Here is an 8,727-nt window from a genome sequence, read left to right as displayed (position 1 = left end):
GCTGTCTGCATGGAGAGGATAGGCAGGACTTCCAGAATTAAGGGTTTAGAGGTCAGAGGAATAAAGCAAGCTTTGTGATACCTGAGATATAACCCTTCTTATTATTTCCAGAAACACCAGAGGTTTTGGCTACACCCAATGATAATAAACATTTAAATGGAATAAAATCCTTTCGGAAGGTGGAACTCTCAAAATGAGTCTGTTGAATGAATACCCTCTAACTGTGAATGATAATGTATATCTGATTATAGTTATGAAATTCTCACATAAAATAAAGATTGGCCTAATGGATTCTCTTATCCTATTTTGTAGATGAGGAAAGTGAGAATCAGAGAGGTACTGCTCAAGTTTGCATATCTAAGACTAATACCCACATCTTCTGATCCCTGATCTAGTCTTTCCATCAAACTCTGAAAACTCAACCAAATCCAATACAATTTTCTTTTCGGTATAACAGTCTGGATTATGGATGTCCTATTTAAACATTGGCTCAAATTTGTCTTGACTTATTAGCTCAAGGTGAAGCTAGAAGTTATTTTCTCTTCTGGTCAGGAAATCATGAGGAATAGCTAGAAAGGCCCACATACTTCTTAGCTGGCTAAACTGCCGTATTATTTCCAGGTTAATCTGAATACTTTTAAGAGCCACTTTTCTCTGGATTTAAGGATTTTGAAAGCGGCGGGTAGTGTTTTAGAGAATTCATCTCTTAAAGGAAGACTGAAGCAGGAAAATTCCCTTTAAGTGAGAGGTTCCATGAAGAAAGAAACAAAAATTTACAAAGTTGCGATAGACTACATTTGCTTTTTAATACCCACCATATGTCTGGTTTTATTCAGGGACTAGAAGAGTGGGTTAATGCTTATTTTCACAGATTATATAAATAACAGCCCTGCTATTGCTTATTTTTTCTAGGAGATACACCTAGATTGGATTGTACTAAATAAAGTGCTAGGGAAAAACTTAAAGTCATCCCTAATTATTAATAGAGACAGTTCAGTGATAGGTCTTTGGTCAGTGTCTGTAATACTTTGGACTTGAGTTTTAGAGTGTGGACTGTTTTACAGCTAGAGATAAAGGTGATTGCTTTTAGGGGTTTCAGCATTAATATTTTCATTTCCTGTTGTCTTTTTCTCCCTTTGATTTTTTTTTCAGGCTTTGCTCAATGACTTATCAATCTAAAACTGAATTTTAAAATAAGAGTCCAGCAACATTCTTTCATATTTTTCTTTTCTTCTGTATCTATCCCCTCTTAGGACACCAGCTTTCCCCTATCTCGGTGGTAGAAATGCAACTAGACCCGCCTAGGTTAGTGCCCAGAGGGAAGGAAGGCACTCCCTTTCGTGTCCAGGCGCTGTGCTAACCTGTTACATATGTGCTGGGGTAATATTTCAAAGTCCTAATTGTCCAGTATAACTGCCAATTCTCCCCAGCTTGGCAGCTAAATGGAAAAGCAACGTGGCCTTGGGGACGATTTACAGTGGGGAACAAAGTTCTTTAGCTTTTAAGTTCAAAGGGCACCATCTGGGTATGAGAAAGGAAAATTTTTGAAAAGGAATGCAGTCAGGGAGAACAGGTTTTTCTTCCTAATTTGAGACGGAAGAGATAAAGGAGCCTGGAGCTGGCAACCAAAGTCGTTCAGTTCCCAAAACACTGGACCTGAGGTTACATTTTTACTTTCCTTCCTCAAAATGCGTGTGCTGCAGCTTTGTTTCTGAGGCCACCCAGAATCAGCAGTTTCGCAAAGGGTAACAGATTGAGGTTACTTCTCTGGGATTTGTCACAAAAAGGGAACAACTGAGTACCATGGACATTGACGGAAGACTTGATTAAACATTTTGGTTGAAGCGCTTATGGAAATGCTGTTGAGTAGTGGACTTAAATCTTCCTGTCCTTCGTCGCTTGTGAGTTAGTAGCCACAGGTCCTGCCCCAGCCCTGCCCTTCCTGACCGTTCTTTCTTTTGGTTTTAAGGGTTTAGAGGCTCCTGGTACAGTGAATCCACCTTCAAGGGGCAGCACTTTGAGGCTTTTCTAGCCTTTGTAGCCGGTCTCGGTAAGTTCCCCATTTTCTTTCAACTGCTCTCTTTTCTTATCCAGCCCTGACTGCTCATCACCTACCATCTGCCTTTCCGTCTTTCCTGGCCCTTCTCTCCTTCACACCCCCATCCCCAGCGCATGCAGCCTCTGCAGCACACTGCCCTGGGTCGCACGTCTTTTTCCACGGAGTTCCCTGGCCATATGCAGGACGGGAGGGGTTATTTATTTCCTTTAGAAAGCTGTCATTTTGGGGGTGAAAAGTGTGACTTCCAGGAGTGACCAGTTTAGCATCCTGCTAAGAGGAGTTCTCCTGCCCCAGAAAACAAACCCAAACGCTTTCTCTTACTTCCCGAGTTTCTACTTTTAAAGTGTGCCTGCAGCAGCCATCTTCAGAAGGGTAGTGACCACTGCTGCTGGAATTGCAGAGGGAGATAGGAGCTTTTATATCAGTCGCCGTTGCTCCTGCAGTGTTGGCTACTGCGAGCAGAGCAAGTGGCGCTGGATGTGAGGGTCTTAAGTTCACGCAGGGCCAGCCCTTATGCAGATGTCACTTTGGACAACAAATCATTTGTCTCTGTCTCAATCTTTCATCTGCAAGATGGATTCTACTGCCCCTGAATTAGGATACAATGAGATGAAAGATATTCCAACTTTTTCAAGATAAAGATGCTTTTTTTTAAATGCAGAGTAGTGGTATTATTCTGCAGAGGCAGTCTGATAAAAATATCCACTATCTTTTATTAAAGACTAATAGACTCAAAATGTATATACTAGTTAGATTGGATTTCAAAGCAAATCTGTTTTAGAAGATAAGTAAAATCTGAAGTGTTTTTGACATCTTCATTCTGTACAAATTATTTAAACCAAACAGTTTTTGTAAAACTGAGCAAATTGTGTTGATTATAAATCAGATTCTTCCTTTTACTTTGAAGGTAACAGTTGGGCAAATTAGAAGTCATTGTGTAAGGAAAGTGAACACAAAGAACAAAGGCTGTTGGATTCTTTGCTACTTAATGAGAGATCTTGTTTCGTTCCAGCCGTTAGGAAAACTCATCACTTCTTATATTTGCTGGTGACAATCAAATGCAAGAAAACACAGCTTTAAAGAAAAAAAAATCTAAATAAATACTTTAGAGGAGATGCGGATCCTTTTACATTTCCTCAGATGAAAATACTGCAAAGTTGGTTAGAGGATATTTATTTCATTCAGGAAATCCCAGTCAAATCTTTCCTTCTATTCAAAAAATTGGAATTTCAATAAAAAACATGTCTTCATGTCACAGTAATGTCCTACGTGGCCTACATTTCAAAATTAATAGACGATATGCATAATTTTTTCTATCTTGTTAAAAAACTAAGGTCAAATCATAAGTTTGTTTCTCTTCAAATGTTGTGATGTGGCAGGAAAAGAGGAGAAGATTTGGTCAGGGATTAAGGCGGAAAGATTGATGAAGTCCAGATAGTTGCAACATGAGACGGGAAGAGGGACAAGGTGACTGCGGAAAAAACCATCTCGAGTTTCTGCAGGAAAATTATGAAGAGTGGAAGGAAGCCTAATCTGCCTCAGAGATGCAAAGGCATCTCAAATCTCTGCTAACTACGTTCCTGGGATGAAATGCAGAAGTATCACAGCTCTCACTTCACCCCCCACCACAAACACTCGCACGACTGCCGCGGAAATTTAAAGCTCTACGCGTAAGGACGTCAATATTTCAATTTAGAATTTTACACCTGATTAAAGACACAGCCTCCCCTCCCTTTCAGTTTGTTCCATGTACTGGTGGGTTTTGGTAAATATTTCTATCTTCTGCATAGTGTTATGAATAACTTAGAGGTCAGGGAAACCCTCTCCCCGCTTTTCCCACCTTTAATTGTTTCTCCGGCAAGACTTACTTATTGTGAGAGCTTAATAAATACCCTTAATTAAAATTTAAGAAATGAAATGTATCCAGTTTACAAGGTGTTTGTTTACTGTACAAAAATTATAAACACAGGTTCACAACCTGTAGAATGATACTGATCATAGGGCCGACTAGGCAGAAGCGTACACAGACAACTGAAAAACATGTAATGAAATTTCAGAAAAATAAATACTACTTTTAAAAGAAAAATCTCGCTCTGGGAAATACTAGAAGAAAATATTTGCTTACAGCAGAGACATGCAGTTTTCTCTATTTGCCCCCTGCTGTCTGGCCCCCAGGCCTTTCTCTGCCTTTCTTTGCGCTCTAGGAATACAGCTTCTATGAACATAAGTTTTTATTTCTCTGAGATAAATGCCCAAAAGTACAACTGCTGAGTTGTATGTTCAGTGCATGTTTTATTTTGTAGGACAGCCCCATTTTAACCTTTCCCATAGCTCTGTCAATATTCTCTTAATCCTTTGAGTTAGCCGTCTCTTTCCTGTTTGAACTGATACACGGAAATTGGAGAAAAATGAAATGCTGGAAATATAAGAAGTCTCTGATTTTGTAAAAGTTGTTTCACCATGTGATCTCTGCATGTAAGTATATAGGCCACCAATTTGTTAAAACTCACAGCTGTAAACATAGGTCAAGAAAGTTGAACAAAGAAAAATCATTGTCTCTCCCCACCTCTCACAAGAAATCCGAGATAACATCATCTTCTGAAATACAGCAGCCAAGGCTTAATTTGGCTCCGGTTATACCTCTTAGCTATTGTCTTCCATAGGTCATGTGGATTCTACACAGTGAAAAATAAAATAAAAACAGCAAAAAGCTACAAAACTCAAATTAACAGTAAAGTGAGAATCACCCACCTATATGTGAATGTGTGGTATCACAAGCATTTCCAGCATTGCCTAGCACAACTGCGTAAGTTGTTAGAAAGGGCAGAGAACATACAGCGTGTCCAAGGTATGGTCCTGAAATAGTGGGATGATCTGAGCCTCTCTTCTAATTAAAGTGCTACGTATCATTAATCATCCATCCATTCATTAATGCATCCTGCAAATATTTGTTGGTCATCTACTGTGTAAAATGCATTATATGGGGAAGTAAGTTATCTCTCTATGCTCCAAGTTAATTCTCTGAGGACAGAGTAATTCATCAGAAGTAGCTTGACCTGGAGGGGTGGGATAGGGAGGGTGGGAGGGAGGGAGATGCAAGAGGGAAGAGATATGAGAACATATGTATATGTATAACTGATTCACTTTGTTATAAGCAGACAGTAACACACCATTGTAAAGCAATTATACCCCAATAAAGATGTTAAAAAAAAAAGTAAGAAATACTGCATGAGAGAAAAGTAAAAAAAAAAAAAAAAAGAAGTAGGTTGAGATATCATCCAAACACTAGTGAATGTGTTAACAAACTTGAAAGAGGAACTCTGTACTTGAATTTAGATAGCTGCCCAATTCTGCACGAGAAAATAATGGAATCATATAAATTCACCCCAAAAGAAAAGCTTGATTTTAAAAGGTATTGGTGGCAATGGTACAAGAAAAATATTGATTTAAAAATTTTTCTTACTGAGCTTATCATTCATGGATGGCATAAACCTAGATATAAAACTGCTAGATCTTACAACATCAAAATTGCTGCCTTACAAATACTATGAATGGTGTGTTAGTTTAATACATGATCAGAAGCTTAACATGCTATATGGCTCAAAAGAGTAGTGTAGATGAGGAAACAGCTCAAAGATAAAAAGAAATACAGATATCCTTATTACTCTCCAGAATGCGTGGCACTAGAAAATGGGCAGGGATCAGAAGATGCTGGACAAATTCAGCCTCTAGCACTTTCCCACTGTGTGTAATCTTGGGTAACTCACTGCCTGGGTAGCCTACCTGTCTCTGTCTCTGTCTCTCTGTCTCTCTGTCTGCATGTCTGTCTCTCTTTCTCTGCAATTCTAATATTTTTTCCCCAGTTTTATTGAGAAATAGCTGACATACATCACTGTATAAGTTTAAGGTGTATAGCATGATGGTTCGATTTGCATATATTGTAAAATGATTACTACAATAGGTTTAATTAACATCCATCATCTCATATAGATGCAAAAAGAAAAAAAAAACAAATTTTCTCCTTGTGATGAGCACTCAGGATCTACTCTTTTAACAACTTTCCTATACAACATTCAGCAGTGTAAACTATAGTCCTTATGCTGCATATTACATCCCTAGTACTTATTTATCTTATATCTTATAACCAAGGTTTGTTCCTTTTGACCACCTTCCTGAAATTCCCCCTCATCTATCTCTTCCCCTCCAAAATTTAAAGGAATGGGATATTAACCCCTGCCTTCCTAAAGTGATTATAAGCCTTACTTCACCAGATTTTTGGAGTGGCCCAAATGAGAAGCTATATATGGAAGCACAGTTAAATACATGCCTTCATGATCAAATAGCATGATTTCATACAAACAGTACACTTATTCCTATCAGTTTTTTCTAACCATTAAAATTCTTGGAAGTCACCTTTTGAAATGATATTTTTGTGACCACTTTCTGTGCTTCAATAAAGAATCTCATTATGTTACAGCGGCACTTCCTTTCTGGTCAGAACACCTTTCCTGGGTTTAATCACCCACTTTACTCAACAGCTTCAAAATTACCTTTGATTTTTTTCAAAAAGTTCACACCCTCAAAGAAGTGAACATTTGCCATTACTGAAGATATTCAAAAGAAATTCCCCACATTTTCATTTTAACTTTTTAGTATAAATATTATATACATATAGATAGCTCCGTAAATCCTAAGTGTAAAGCTCCATGAATTTCCACAAAATGAACACGCCAGTTAGTCGCAGCCCAGTTTCCGTGTCAGAAAATAGAACATTGTTAGCATCCCAAAGCTCCCTTTTTGCCCTCTTACAGTCTTTAACAATTCTTTTCTTCCCCAAAGGTAACTACTATCCTGATAGCCATTAACATAATTTATATAGATGAACTTTATATACACAGGGTCACAAAATATGCATACTTCTGTGTTATTTACTCAAAACTGCATATATCTACAGTTGCATATATCTACAGTTCATTCATTTTCACATGATGATATAGTGAATGAATATTATGAATATGGCGCCATTATCTACTATAATGGTCTGATGATCTTTTGAAGGGAATGTCAACCAATTTGGGACTATTTCAAATAGTGTTGCCGTAAACATTTCTGTACATGTGTTTTTTATGTATGCATTTCTCTTGAGTACATTCTTAGGAGTGGAATTGCTGCTTCAATGGACATGCATCTTTTTTCAGTTTCATGTGATACTACCTGTTTTCAAAACCGATGATACCAATTTGGACTTTTATGACTGGTATCTAAAAATTCCACTTCCTCCCTTCCTCCCTCCCTCCTTTCCTTCTCCCCCTCTTTCTTTCTTTCTTTCCTTCTTTCTCTTTCTTTCTCTCTTTCCTTCTTTCTTTCTTCCTTTCTTTTTCTTTCTTTATGAATTACTCAATTTCTGAACATAAGGTGGTTTTACAGTGATTTGACTGTTATTGATTCCATTATACTGGAGAAATACTCTGTCTGATTAAATTCCTTTGAAATTTGTCACAGCTTGCTTTCTAGAACTGCATACAGTTTTGATAACTACTCAATGTTTATTTGAAAAATAATGTACATTCTGCAGTTCTTGGTGCTTTGTCATATATTAAGTCAATTAGGTCAAGAGTGTTAGAATAATTGTCCAAATCTTTTAGAACCTTAATGATTTTTTTGTCTGATTTCTCTTTCCATTACTGAGATAGGTATTTAAAATCTCTCACTATGACCTTTCTACCTCTCTTTATATTCTGGAAATTTTTGCACTATATATTTTGCAGGTATATGTTATTAGGTGCGTACAAATTTAGAGTTGTTTTACCTTTTTTGTGGAGGAATGTGAAAGAATATCTCTTTTTATGTCTAGCAATGCTTCTTTCCTTACTTTCTTTCCTCTACTTTGTCTGATATTAATTTATATATGCTAGTTTTATTTGAATTTGTGTTTGCATGAAATATCTTTTTCTCATGCTTTTGCTTGCAGCCTTTCTTTGTCTTTTCATGTGTCTTTGTTAATGTGTCTTTTAAGCAGCATTTAATTTGGATTTCAAAAAACCCAGTCTGGTAGTTTTTAAAAACATTTAGAGTATTTAGTCCACTTATTTTTATGCATGGGTTTTTGTTGTTTGCTTTCAATTTTTTATTGAAGTGAAATTTACATACAGTGAGATGTATCTTAAATGTATAACATGATGAGTTCTTACAAATGTATACACCCATGTAAGCAACACCTCAATCAAATATAGAACTTTCTCGTAGTCCCAGAAAGTTCTGTTGGCCACATTACGGGCAATCTCCATTCCACTTTCATAGACAGTCATTGTTCTCAGCTCTAATACCATAAATGAAATTAAATATGTAGTTCATATAAATGAATGATACACCATGTGAGCTTCGGGATATGGTTGCCTTTGCTCCACGTGAAACACCTGAGACGTGCTTAGCATGTATCAGCAACATATTCTTTTCTATTGCTGAGTAATATAACATTGTATGACTGTTTTTCTGTCAACATAGAATTGACTTGTTTCCATTTTTTGCATATTATGTATAAAGTTCTTATAAGCATTTGTATGTGTATACATTTTATACATTTCCTCCTCTCTTGGGAGAAATACAAAGGGTTGATATTTCTGGGTCATAGGATAGATGTACATTTAATTTTGTCAGAAGTTGTCAAA

The 8,727-nt window shown here is 37.0% G+C and overlaps 1 long non-coding RNA gene across 1 annotated transcript; it reads left to right on the top strand.

Moving 5' to 3' along the window:
• The first annotated feature begins 1,600 nt into the window (after positions 1–1,600).
• On the top strand, positions 1,601–3,803 carry LOC309974753. Its single transcript, XR_014326908.1, has 3 exons — positions 1,601–1,661; positions 1,970–2,050; positions 3,439–3,803. It is a non-coding gene; the product is annotated as an uncharacterized lncRNA (long non-coding RNA).
• Positions 3,804–8,727: the final 4,924 nt, after the last annotated feature.

Source organism: Leucopleurus acutus (assembly GCF_964270905.1).
Source record: "Leucopleurus acutus genome assembly, chromosome: 18".
Classification (NCBI taxonomy): Eukaryota; Metazoa; Chordata; class Mammalia; order Artiodactyla; family Delphinidae; genus Leucopleurus; species Leucopleurus acutus.
The sequence above is the reverse complement of the archived record's forward strand: the minus strand, read 5'-3'. Positions and strand labels throughout refer to the sequence as shown.